The following is an 11,201-nucleotide window of genomic DNA, read 5'->3' on the forward strand; positions in this document are numbered from 1 at the left end:
CTGTTAGCAGTATATTCTGTTACATAAATACAACATGAAAGTGAACTTCTGCCCTGCTCTGTATATTTTACAGTCTGCTCAATCAGATAATTTACAGCCGAAAGCTCTTTGAGCCTCCTGTTTACACAGCTGTCCACAGAACAATGCTGTCTACACCTCCATGACTATTAATCAAACTTTGATTTGGTCAGTTTTTTGCTTACTTTTCAGAAAAAATGATGACGCACTGCAAGTGCCTCCCATAACGGCCATCAAAACTGGCAGATAAATTAAGGGTTTTGACATGTAGAAAATGCAAATAAACTGATCAAAATTCAAAACTCCCCTCTTTTAATTCCCCCCTCAAAGGAGTTGGTCTGAGTTTGGGATGGAAAAGACAGCAGATCAGCAGTTCTTACACAGCTTAAGAGAATGTATATGCAGGAGACCTACACAACACAAAGCACAATTTAGAAATGTATCAGAGGTTTTTTCGCAGATATAGTCGATGCTGGAGCACAGTGGTGGGACAGCTTGAAAAGAGGCAGAGTAAAGTGCTTTTATGGGTGAAAAAAAGTGAACTGTGGCAGCTGGGTTTGAATGTTTGATGTAATGCCAATATGATATAGTCATCTGTCTGCATGAGCATAATTTAAGCTATTGAGCTAGAAATGCATAGGACATACGTCTGTGTGTAAGTGTAAGCAAGTGCTCTCCTGCACAACTTTAAAGAGGAAACCAGTTGCACAGTTGTGGTTGCTGCTTTTGTCCCCGTGTCCTTGCATTCCTGTGTTTAAACACCAGCTGAGTGTTCACGCTTGTCTCTGTGTGAATGCATGTGTACACGAGGCTGTGTGTGTGTGGATATGATTGGGAAAGGGTGAAAAAAACTTGAAACAGGGAATTTGCTGGGAGAGCAATTTTCCTTTTTTTCCCTCAAAAGGAATCCTTGTGGAGTCCAGTTTGTTTCTTCTCTTTACAGACGGGGTAGAAGAGGAGAAGCAGAGGATGCAGGTAGCGGAGGGGTTTTGGGGGCACGGGAATAAGAAAGCGGCAGGTAGCTGTACATTTCACAGTTGATTAATGACTCAGTGGGATGATGTCTCTTATCAACACTCTGCACATGGCGGTGAGAGAAGAAAGGTTTACTGGGGCTAGGAATGCTCCAATCACAGACGGCTCCAGTTGCCGTCCCATCATTCTATTCTGTGCTCACCCACCTGTTTTTGTTGGGTTTTCTTCTTCCTCTTCTTCTTCTTCCTCTACTTTTCCTTCTTCTACTTCTTCTTCTGCTTCTTCTTCTACTTCTTTTTCTTCTTGTCCAGCAGTTTGCAGCTGATGCAACTGAATCGTTTACCCTTTCTTAGGTAAGGTGCCGATGAGTTTTGTCTGAGAAATATGTGATCTGCTATGGTAAGTTCACAGTGTGTATCAACGTCATTGTTCGGAGATTACCACAGGAACTGATGTAAAAGCTTGTAATGAGCTGTTAATGAGGCTCATGTCATCATACAGGAGAAAAGTATAGTAGACTGCCCGCAAACAGCTAAAAAGAATCCCAGAGTAAAATATTTTTAGTAATAGATACAGATGTGCTTGAAAATACATCACTTTCATGGCTGACAGAACTGGATGTTTGATATAAACTCCTGTTTATCGAGTTTGATACACAGCCTGGATGTGTTCATTCTTGATAAATATGGCATGCACTAATGGCTTTCTAAACCGCTGCTATATGGGCTGAGAATAATAGTTCTTTCGATGCCTGCTTGGGCAGAAAAATTCCAGCCACAGCGTGCATCCTTACCAATGTACAGTAATGCGCTCTGAATATAATAACATAAATCGCGAGAAAGAAAATGAGAAAAGAAAGCAACAAACAAACTCAAAGTGATGGAGGGTTCACATTGTCGTGCGTAGTGTATACCTTGTGAGATTAACTATTACTATAATGCCAGCGAACAATGTTCAGATGATTCTGTCACTAACAGTACACCAAATTATTTTCTTTTATTTGTTCTGCTAAAGGTGTTAATATTTTATTATAATGTGAGAATCCCCTTCTGGTGGAATGATTTGCTGTGAGATATTAATGGCAGTTGTAAGGAATTAAAGTTGTAGAGAAAGACAAATGCAACACTGGTGAATCTCTGGGTGGACTGCTAATTTAGGCTGTTAGGCTGAGGATTTATTATTCTTATTTTTATTTTTGGCTTACTTGGACGATCAGAAGCTACCACTTTCTTTTCTCTAAAGTCGTCATATTGTTTTCCTTATTATTTACTGTAGGGGAATGAATAATAATACCTCTAACTTAAAGCTAAATAGGATAGTTGTTCATCATGCAACATGTGATGATTTTCTCACACTGTAATTCAAGATGATGCTACAGGTGTATTTAAATGTATACTTGCTTATTAAAAATGTTATAATGCATTTTGAAATTTCAGCACATGCTTCCTTTAAGTGTTTTTTTCTCCCAAACATACATTAAACAAAAAAAAGGTTGGCCCAAGCAGTAACCAAGGGGTAACGGTTCCAGATGGCAGAGAGAGGTAATTGAAAAATGTGAACTTCAGTAGCCTGCGTTCATGCAACCAAAGCAGTGGCTGTACACAAATATGTCTGCCTTTCCAGTGGATTTCCTGCATGATAAGACAAATTTGATCAATATAAATGACACATTTGTGGTGGAACTATTTCCCGGTTTTTATATTTTATATAACAAAAAGCCTGAAAACCTTGTATAATGATAATGTACATGTCTAATCCACACTTCTGATTCAGTTGTCCATGTCATTCCTGAGGAAGGTTTTAATTTGAGTCTGATAAATAGTCATTCATTATATAAGAAAATATGATGATATAATGAAAAGTACCTTTTCATCTGGTGAAGTCTGGATTTGAGGGCTGATTTTTTTCAAATGTAATTGTAAGTGAGCTTTAGCAAAATTCTGTTACAAAATTCTCAGCGATTTGTTAGTGCATTGCCCATGCTTGTTTCAGGAGTGAGTAATGACACAATTCTGCATAGATGTCAAAAGAAAAGGAGTCAATGAGGGCTGTATGTTCTTTAACATTAATACACAGGACAAGAGCAGAAAACATGCATACATTTTTTGAAAGGACTAATTAGAAAAAGTCTCTTTTTCCATTGAATCGTAGTATCCTACTTTTAATTAACTGTTAAACTGTCTCTATAGTTGCTACTGTACATGAGAAACAGTGTTGATTCTGACATGCTGTTAGACAAGTGAAAATTGTCTCAGTGAAGAGGAGAGAAACACTGAGATAGGAAGGGGGACTGTAATTGGAAATCAAAACAAGGGCCATATTTTTTTTTAAAGCAAACATCTTGGTTGTCTGGCAAGAAGAGTGGACAGCAGTATTGAACCAGACCACTTGAGATGTAATTCCTTGCTCCATTGAAGAAAGACTGGACATTTCTATTGTCAAGAAAAAAAAGTGAAGGTGGAAGAGAGAGGGGGGAACAGAGAGAGAAAGAGGCATCAGCAAGAATAAAGAGGCGTTGGAGAAAATACGGGAAGGAGGGAGAAGAGGACCCAAGCTAGTGGAACTGTGAAACAATCTGATAGGGATTCTGCCATGGCTGTACGGCTTTGACTGTGTCATGCTCACCCCTCTGCCTCTCACATGTAGGGTGGTTATTGATGGAGCCGTCCTATTCAAGCTGAACATCTGTAATGAAATTCTACTCGTCTTATTGGATTTGGTGATGAGATCTCTGTCTCTCACACAGCTGTAGTCTGGCCTTTATTGCACAGCCACAGCCGTCCTGTGGAGGGCACATAGAGTATATACACAGCACTGTATGGATTCCTGCGTGTAGGGGATTATATTGTTGTTCGCCACTGTAGCTGTTGTTTACCCTCCCTGGACTGGTCTGTCAACAGTGCATTTTTACTGTATTTTAATACTGTTTTTCATTCTCAGAAGAATGGCAGCAATTGAATCAGGAGAGAAATTTTGTTTGTTTTTTCTGAAAACATATTTTTGTACAAAGGGAAAAAGGCAAAAGGCAAACATAATGGTCATGGCCCCCAAACAAAAAGGGAGGAGTGGAAAACTAGAACCAAAGTTAGTATCAGTGCTGGCTGCAGGCAGCATGCAACAATACTTGTGGGAAATGGCATTATTGTGGGAGATTGGGGAAGTATCCTGTATGTGAATAGAATACAATAGAAGTAATGGTCTGATGCAATAATTTATTACTAGCATGAAATCTGAATCTTACATTAAACTTAGGCCTATAAAGATTTGTGATATGTAGTCTGTTACTGCTTGATTGGTGCCACTTATTTTGCACTTTTTAGTTTCTAACGTGTTGTCTATGATTGTTTGATTGTTTAACTGATTGTTTAACTTTTAATTGATTTTTATCGACTCTTATGTGTATATTGGCTATCAGGTTTGCTTGAGCAGTTGTTCCTCCACCAACCAACTCAGACAACACAGAGAGATCCCGCTCCTTTTTTTGGCCAATTTGACAGCAGGCTTGCTACAACTAACCCTGCAGTTATATTATATCAATACCACGACTCACTACTCCTGACTGGTCTGGATGCCTTCAGCTAAGGCAAGAAATCCTCCTGCATTCCTGACAACAACACCAAACTTCCCTGACTCTGTCCTTCTGTAACCACAGAGCTGCAACTGGTCTGTCCATGAGGAGGACCCCTGGCCCAGAACTCTGGATTGTCGTCTGGGGTCACAAGAAATCAGGTAGGAACTACTCCAGCGCAGGAGTCTATCCAGCTGGTTAAAGGTTTGAGGTGTTGGGGAAGCTGAAGCAACACCTGTCAGCTGTCAACCTATAGCCCACGGCAAGTCCCTAAACTGGCAACTACACACTGCTCTCTGCCTCCAGAATGACCAGCTCCATGTCCACATGACAATACCCACGTCAGGTCACAACTCTGGTCATAGGTCATCATTAGGAATGTCAGAACAAAGTCTGCATTAACATGTTCTATCATGTGCCACTGTCTGCAATATAGAGACTAAAGCCATTGAGATTCTTGCAAATGAACCGGATATTACAAAGTAATTTTACATGCTGTCTCCCTGTTATGCTCTGTGTGTCTGTCAAAATAATTTGAATTACTAGCATTACATTTCTCTCTAAATCCTAATAATAATATGGGGATAACGGGTTGAGTATGAGGGTTTTGAAGTTTTGCTCATGGGTGACCTTAATCTTGACTGATTACCTTCTATCTCTGAGTGCCTAATAAATCATTGTATTGAATTAAATTTAACTCAACTAATTTCTTCACCTATTTGGCCAGACACCAGAAATCCAGGAAAGTTGACCATGACAGATATAATCCTAATGAACAAACCACATAAAATCACAGCCACTGGTGTGTTTGCACCAGACTCAAGTGATCATTTTCCAATTTTCTGCATTTGAGATTTTGACGAAAAAAGCTTTTGTTTTGTTGAGCAGGCTTTTCTTCATGATTTATTTCTCAGTAATAGCACAAGGTTACATGCTATTCCTGACCCTGAATTAGCCCTTAGCCATTTCACAGATGTTCCTTAGTAATAAGCACCCTTTAAGAAATACAGTGTAAAAGAATCAGATCAAATCCTTGGTTCACACCTGAAATCTCAGAGATATTAAGATTAAGGGATTTAGCATGGGCAAAAGTGGGATGCTCAAATTGCTCTATGGATTGGCAGATCTTCAGACAGTTGAGAAACAAATGTATCAAGGCAATTGTAAATGTTCAGTGAAGTAATTTTGTCGATACCTCCTGATTGTAGTGGTAATTCAGCAAAATTCTGGAACACAATTAAGTTGCTAAATCATGGTCATGATTGCTACATACTCAAGCACCTTTCTCTAGACTTTGTCATTTTCTCAGAGAAAGAAGTCTGTGATATTTTTAATAGTCATTTTATTTCTTCTGGTCACCTGTTTGAAAATCCAAATCTATCTACAATTGCTTCAATTGAAGATGGGCTCAGTTGTAATCACTATACCCCTTTTGGGGAAAGATTTTCCTGAGACAGTTTTCTGTTAAGGAGGTTTTTGATGCCCTGGCCTCAAAAGAGGCTATTGAAGCATGGCTTTTGAATAGCAGACTCTTATTATTGGCTGCACATATTTCTAAAGTATGGAAAGTAGTCCATGTACTGCCTCTGCATAAAGGTGGTGACTCTAGTGATCCAAATAACAACTGCCCAACCTCACTCAATCAACCACTGTCACGGTTAACAAAAGTCTTAGAAAAGGTTATCAATAATCAACTGCGTCATTTTCTATCTCAGCATTGTACCTTAAATGCTTACGTATCTGTCTGGTTTCAGACCTGGGCATGGCACTTTGACAGCAGCACATAAGCTAGTAAATGATATAATCTGTTCTCTGGATAAGAGGGAGTGCTATATTACACTGTTCATTGATTTATCCAAAGCATCTGACACAGTGGATCATACTCTTCTTTTGGATAAAATTAGATAAATTGGTTTTGACACAAATTCAAACTATTCTGTTCACATTGTACATAAATGACCTGAGCTCATTTGTTAGCTCTATTCATTGTTATACTGATGGCACAGTAATTTACTCATTGGGGCCCTTTCTTGGCAAACCATTGTATCATTTAAAGACAGATTTTTTTGGTTATCCAAAGGACCCTGATTAAACTTAAGCTTTCACTAAAACCAGATAAGACTGATTACATGCTCTTTACCAAATCTCAAATCCACAAAGTATTACTATTAGTGCAATATCTGTGGCTCAAATGAAAAAAGTCCCATAATATAAGTACCTCGGTATCTGGTTAGATGAAAAGTTATCACTCAAAACTCATATGGAGGGACTGACTAAAAAGCACAAGTTTAAATTATAATAATAATAATAATAATAATAATAATAATGATAATTATTATTATTAGTAGTAGTATTAGTAGTATTAGTAGTAGTAATAGTATTATACATTTTATTTGTAACACACTTTACATCTACAAATCTCAAAGTGCTACAAAAACATCATAAAACAATAATCAAAAGACAAAGGTTGTGATAAAAAAAAATGTCCCACGTCTTTCTTCAAAACTCTCAGAAGTCTGAGGTGCCCTCAGCTGGCCAGCAAGGGCATTCCTAAGACAAAGGGCAGCAGAACAGAAAGCCCCATCACCCAATGTGCTGAGTTTTGGTTCAGGAGGAGGGAGTGTGTAGAGCAGACACGTTGGCTGCTGCTGTCTATACCCTCAAACCTCTTGATATTGCGTATCACAGTACTCTTAGATTTATTGTAGGTGACAGTTGAACTGGGGGAAAAAGCATTCACCTACTATGCCCCTCATATGTAGAATAATTTTCAGGACTCCTTAAATTAGACTAACTTTTATCCTTTGAACATTTTAAGATTTTATTGGATGATGTTTATGTTGTTGGGTTTTTTCCCCCAATGAATGCTCCTGTTTTTTTATGTGTCTGTTTTATCCCTGTGCAATGTAAAAAATCTGCCCTTTTTGAATTTTATAAATCATTATTTTTATATTTGTAAAATATTTGGGATAAGATTGTTGGTTTTACACTTTTTACAGTTTTTGTTATATGACTTGTTTGGTTGTGTATTTACATGGGAACCACTGTAAATGAGAGCATTGCTCTCAATTGGTTTCCCCTGAGTAAATAAAAATAAAGGGGAACCACGTGGTCACGGGAGGAGCTTTCATCCGAATTTCCACCAGGAGGAAAAACGAAAGGCAAGAGAGCTAGAAAGAGGGACAGCACAAACAGAGCGAGGAGACAGAGTATAAAATTCTCATGACAGGTCTGGTTATCTTGAATGCAAATGCTGGCTGTGTGTTTGCTGGAGTGACACATCGGTTCTTTTATTGATAAATTGAGGGCCGCTATGCTATAATGCTACCAATATACTTTGCAGGGTCCCGGGTAAAGGACCCACTCTAAAGGCATAGATGATGACAGACTGTTTAGACTGCCTCTCATTACTCTTGCACCTCCTGGCCCAGCGCGTTTACATGTTTATGACGTACACATAGTGAAAGATTCATTATTTCTGCTGCCGGTTGTGATTTAAAATGGTATGGGTGGATTTTTGGATTATGGGAGCTTTCAAAAAAAAAAAAAAAAAGCCTCTGTTTTTCAGTACTGAAATATTTGAATTTAGAGCAGATGACCCATCAAGACACCACCGCCAGATAAAGCAAAACACCAGCAATACACAGATTATTTCTGTGAGTTTCACTTGGTTTGCCTTTTTTGCATTTACATGATTACAGTATTTTCTATTGTGGTTGGAGGAAGGAATTGTTAGACATCAACCCTGTTTCAATTACATTTTCTACACTCCTTTGATAATAGAAATGTAGTTATTCTCTTCTTCATGATATAGTATTTCTACATATTCTTCTTCTAATGCAAACTTCAACTATCTAAAACAGACTCAATTCATACAATACACAGTGTACAGTGTAGAAGTCTATTATGCAAATATATTCAATCCATACATCAGTGCAACACTGTTGAAGGGGCCAATAGAGGACCTTCTTTTTTGCATTTTCTCTGTGGACATGCACACACCAGCACGTTCTTAACACATAACCTGATGCGAGTGTATTTCAGACTTGTAATCATATTTACACGAACTGTACATATTCTAGTAGGAGTGCTATAGGAGACCTAATTACTGGAGGAGGATTTTAAAGGCCAATCTCTTTATAACATCACTGTTATAAAGCAAAGAAAAAAGGCACAGTGAGCAGTTCAGTGGTGTTTATCTGTCGACAAGTATTCAGGAAAAAAAAAACATTAAAAATTCTGAGTCAGTTCATGCGGAATATCTTAAGGTTTACAATTCATTACATTTGGTCCCCCCTTTCTTTCTCTCTGATGAGCAAATGTTTTCCCCTCACTGAAGGTGCTGCAGGGTTGCACCATAACTTGCTACCCCTCAACCAATTAGAAAATTACTCAGCATATGAAATACTGTACAGTAGTGCTTCATCAATTACAGTAAAACTGAGTATTTCACTGCTCCAGCAAATCTACCGCAACTGTGGCGGGGGTCTTATTTATTTCCTGGTTTTAACAGCCATATCATATACAACTGCAAATAATATTAATGAATTATACATATTTAAGTGTGCTGCACAACCAAAAGCAGGGGGGAAATGTACAGGTCTGGACTTTTCAGTAGCTGGGGATCACTCATCAAAACATCAAAGAATATTGGTAAAAATGCATTATCATAATGAATCTTACATTTACATGTATCAGCAGCTAATAAATTAGGAATTGTAAATGGTGATGAATTAATGGAAAGTGTATTTATTAATGTAAAGAAAAAAAGAAAGAGAGAAGAGATTTTAAAAACTGAAATACCATAATGTCTGTGTTATAGTCCAGTTAAAAACACAATTGAGTTAAACTCAGATCAAAACTACAGTGAAAGAGTGGACAGAGATTTATTTTGTGGAGAGAAAGTCTCACTAAAGATGAACATGCACAGCTAAGTGCAATGGTACAGAGCAGCCTAGGGAAGCTCAGTGTGATATTGCAAGAGTGTGTGTGTGTGTGTGTGTGTGTGTGTGTGTGTGTGTGTGCGTGTGTGTGTGTGTGTGTGTGTGTGTGTGTGTGTGTGTGTGTGTGTGTGTGTGTGTGTGTGTGTGCATGTGTAGCTTCACATAAGGGTGTGTTGACACTTGTATTTTTGGGTCTTTGCCAAGGGCTGTTGTACTATCCTGAGTCTGTGTACTTTATGTATGCATTGAGGCATACAGAGAAGAAGGTGTGTGTGTGTGTGTGTGGGGGGGGGGGGGGGGGGGGGCAACAAAGAGGAGCTGAGAGTGAGAGTTGAATGGAGGGAAGAAGTGGCGGTAAACCCCCCTCTCAGCCCTGTAACCCCCCACCAATACGCAAACTCCCCTTCAGAGGTGGGTTACAGGTTTGTATTCTGAATGGGCATATTGGCTGGAGAACCACACTCCACAACCAACACAGCCCGAGCCCAGAGGACCCCACAGGGCCTCCAGCTGCTGTGGATGGACGTGCTGAACAAACCCAATGCCAGGTCAAAACACCTCTTACAACTGCACATCAGGCAGGGCAGAGATAGAGAATACGAGAGGGGAAAAAAGAGAGAGAGAAAGGTGGGGGGAGTGCACAGAGGAAAGGTGTAGGAAGAGATGCAGACAGTGAGAAATAACGAGAGAGCTGGGGAAACTGAAGTAAAATGAAAGAGGGGGAGGGGTGATGTCTTACAGATAGTGATGAGAAGGGGGAAAGCCTATATACACCATGTGTATGCGGGTGGTGTATGTGTGTAGTGGAGTATTGGAGAGAAAGGGAGCAAAAGGGAGATAGCAAAAAAGTGAGAAATCACATACCTGGCTGAAGTTTTTTTTTTTTTACCCAGTCAGTTCTCTGTGCTCTCATTCTCCCACTACAGCAGTTTCTTGGTGAATACTGATACAGCACAGACATATACCAAATACTGCACTTTGTAGCTACAACTGACAATAAAGTTCTGAAGATGGAGATAAATAATGTGATTACTCGTTCTGCAGAAAAATGCTGCATTTTGGATGCAGGAACAAATAGAAGGGGAGAAAACCTTTTAAAACAACTTACAATTATCGATTTATCAATCAGCACAAAATTAAAAACTATTTTGATAATAGATTAATTGTTTTGAGTAATTTTTTTAAGGAAAAATGCAAAATTTCTCTTGTTCCAGCTTTTTAAATGATAATTGTCTGGTTTCTTTAGGTTTCTGTAACAGTAAACTGAATATCTTCAGTTGGTCAGGCTTTGGGAAATGATGATTTTTCACAATTTGCTGACATTTTACAGACCAAATGACTAACTGATAAATCGAGGAACAGATTCATCAATAATGAAGATAATTAGTTGCATTAATTGCCTTAAAATACTCTTCTATTAATCATTCATGTAATATTTAAGCGCAAACTGCAAAATATCCCCGTCATAAATATTTTGAGTCATTAACTGGGTACTGTTAAGTGAAACTAGCACAACTGTGAGGATTGATACATAATGAGGTGGATCAATGTGGTATGTATCCAGGAAATCTACAAGTATTTATCATAAATGAATAATGGTATCTGTCAGGCTTTCTATCACCGACATGATGAGTGCTCCGTTTCTTACAAAGACATCAGTGGAAAAACCATGAGATGGAAAGGAAACATGGAAAGAT

This window comes from Scomber scombrus, chromosome 4, assembly GCF_963691925.1.
Source record: "Scomber scombrus chromosome 4, fScoSco1.1, whole genome shotgun sequence".
Classification (NCBI taxonomy): domain Eukaryota; kingdom Metazoa; phylum Chordata; class Actinopteri; order Scombriformes; family Scombridae; genus Scomber; species Scomber scombrus.